At 45.7% G+C, this 3,257-nt stretch overlaps 1 pseudogene; it reads left to right on the top strand.

Annotated features, from left to right (window-relative positions):
* Window positions 1–206: 206 nt before the first annotated feature.
* On the top strand, window positions 207–835 carry LOC141258590 (transcription initiation factor IIB-like; annotated as a pseudogene).
* The last annotated feature ends 2,422 nt before the right edge of the window (window positions 836–3,257 follow it).

The following is a 3,257-nucleotide window of genomic DNA, read 5'->3' as shown; positions in this document are numbered from 1 at the left end:
CAATCACTGGAAGCCGGACCGGCCACCACGTGAATTTCCACTTTCGGTCTAGTCATTGAATGAGTGAACAATCACCATTTACATTTCACAATTTGCAAAGGTAGAACCAGAATTTTTTTTACTCACTTAATCGATTCCATGCCCGATGTACGAGCATTATTGGACACACCGTTCAGTCCCTGAACACATTCACACTACACAATTATCGGGTAGAGCGGACCCCTTCATAATGGCGTCAACGAGTCGTGTGGAACCGAGAGTGACTTGTCCAAATCATCCTGAACCCATTTTGGTTGAAGATTATAGAGCAGGGGACATGATCTGCTCTGAATGTGGACTTGTAGGTGATTGGGTTAATGACATTGGCTCTGAATGGAGAACCTTCAGCAACGACAAAGCCTCCAAAGATCCCTCTCGAGTTGGAGATACCAAAAATCCTCTTCTAAATGGTGGAGACCTGAGTACGATGATCGGAAAGGGAACGGGTGCAGCAAGTTTTGATGAGTTCGGAAATTCCAAATACCAGAACCGTAGGACCATGAGAAGTTCAGACCGCGCCATGATGAACGCGTTTAAGGAAATCACAAATATGGCAGACAGAATAAACCTCCCCCGTAATATTATCGATCGGACTAATAATTTATTTAAACAAGTTTATGAACAGAAAAGCCTGAAGGGTAGAAGTAATGACGCCATAGCTTCCGCATGTCTGTATATTGCATGTAGACAAGAAGGGGTACCCTGAACATTTAAAGAAATCTGTGCTGTCTCAAGAATCTCCAAGAAAGAAATTGACAATTATCGAGAACGATGGGACGTCAGCATTAGAACCTGATGCATTATCGGCCAGTGTAAATGCTACACTTGGATGAATGCTGGAGAGTGGGAGGACAGGGGAGACGGAACAAGGTAAGCTGAGTGAGTCTACTGCAAGGCTGAAGGATCCTCTGCCATCATCCTACTCATCGATGTCTACATGAGAACGTGTACATGGTGAGGGGCTATGGCACAGCCAAGCTCCTGCAATGAGGAAATATCTCCATGTTGTCATCCTCCGACTCATCAATGTTTACATGAGAATGTGTACATGGTGGAGGGTCACGTCCGGCACAGCTGAACTCCTGCAATGAAGAAATATCTCCATGTTATCACCCTCCGAGTCATCCGACTCATCAATGTCTACATGAGAACGTGTACATGGTGGGGGGTCACGTCCGGCACAGTCGAGCTCCTGCAATGAGGAAACATTTCCATGTTGTCACCCTGGTGGTGTCCTCACTCTTCATAAAGGTGAATCATTATCCTCATTGTCCTCATCTAAATATAGTCTGGAGGTATCCGGCAGCATCTGGTATCTAATCCCAGGAGATACCGGAAGGACGATGTGTCGGGTCCTGACATCAGGAGAAGAGAAGGCGCAGGCGGTCCACTGCTCCACATCACCGGACGACCTCCTGTAGACGGGCTCATTACTCATGTAGGAGGTTGGTGGGTGAAGAAGACGCTGAGGCAAGAAGGGGTAGTTTATTTATCTGGTAATTGTTATGTATTTATATAATGTTATTTATTTTGATAAAAGCATTTGCTGTGTAAAATCCCTATGGCCGATTATTGTATGCCGGTTCTCCTATAGGCTTTGCCTAAGGCCGTCCCTGGGATGCGGGAGGTCTGCCCTAGAGGGGGAACCATACAATAGATAGGAATTCAGTTACACTACACTGCTTAGATACTAGATAGTGAAGTCAGGGATTACATCAACAACTGGGAGGGGTTTAGAACTGTTTTATAGAAAATCAATTCCAGGTTGCAGACAGTAGGAATTAGGAGTAGTAGTCAGAGAGTGATTTAGGCAGTGAGGCTGCCGTTAGGGGAGGCCTGTGTCAGGCCACCCCAGTTCTGGGTTCACGACCCGAGTGCACAGGACCTGTGTAAGTTCTGTTCCATAATGAGTGAGAGAGAGACAGAGTGTGGAGGAAGACTGAGCAGACAGGAAAACAGACTCCATTAGCAGTTACAGCAGTGAAGAAGTGTTTTAATCATGCAAGTTGCCAGAGCAGAATTAGGACACATTTGAGACTGAATCTGGACGCCGGCACAGTCCTAGGCTCACAGCCTGTTAGAGGTGCTCAAGGCGAGGCCTCCATATCCCTAGAAGGGAAATTCTCAGCTGGGTCGCAGAAGAAGTGCATGATGTTGGGTCTCAGGACAGGACGAGAGACAACACTGGAAAGGCACATAACCAAGGGTACTTCACTAACTAAAGAACTTGTCTTGATCTGTATACTGCAGCCGTGTATGGAAGAATTGCACAGTAAAAGTGAGTCTGTTAACCCAGATCCAAGATCTCCTGTCTTGCTTGACTTCGGTTCCGGTCCCATGGATGATATAACAGTGAGTTCAGAAAATCCTCCAGCGATGCACACACTCCTGTCTCAGTCCTTAATAGTAGATGGGACATTGGGCGAAGAGAATAGAATTTTGGCACATAGCGTGATGGTAATGGCACTGGGTGCTCCCCTCTACACTCACATGGCTGGATGGCTGCTCCTCAGGATATACTTATGTCAGGGAAGTCGCAAAGGTCGTATTCACACCCAGGCCCTGGAGCATGTGAGGGCCCAAAGACTTTGTCACATAAGAAACCCCTGAATTATAAAGGGCACATGGTAGATGGAGATCCGATGTCCAGATATAGAATCATAGAATGTTAGCGTTGGAGGGGACCTCCTTGGTCATCTGGTCCAACCTCCTGCTCAATGCAGGAGTCACTAAACCATCTCAGACAGATATCTGTCCAGCCTCTGAAGACGTCCATTGAAGGAGAACTCACCACCTCTCGTGACCGCCTGTTCCACTCATTGATCACCCTGTCAACATATGTCTCTAACTTACACAAAAAAACACAAAATTGAGCTGGGATTTAAGATGGTATATATGCAACACATAAATGCATGTTCAGATTGGCCATTAAACAGACAAAACCTACAAGAAACTAGATGATCATATACCCAACTGTAACTAAATAAGTAAAAAGCAAAAGTGCATTTAAATAACATAGGGTTCTCAGTAACACTGCTCCTCGAGGATAACCACACCAAATCACCAACACACAGGTCCAGACCCACCAAATGTCTCCGATCAGCCACATGCTTATATTTGGACCCCATCTTCCTCAAGCTATCAAGAACCCCTTGCAACACAGATGTAATAGATGATGAAAACTGTTCCTCTTCAGGTATTCCTGAAGAACTATTCCT

The sequence above is a fragment of the Phyllobates terribilis genome, unplaced genomic scaffold, assembly GCF_046119375.1.
Source record: "Phyllobates terribilis strain yellow unplaced genomic scaffold, ASM4611937v1 Scaffold_3__8_contigs__length_932513732, whole genome shotgun sequence".
NCBI classification, from domain to species: Eukaryota; Metazoa; Chordata; class Amphibia; order Anura; family Dendrobatidae; genus Phyllobates; species Phyllobates terribilis.
The sequence above is the reverse complement of the archived record's forward strand: the minus strand, read 5'-3'. Positions and strand labels throughout refer to the sequence as shown.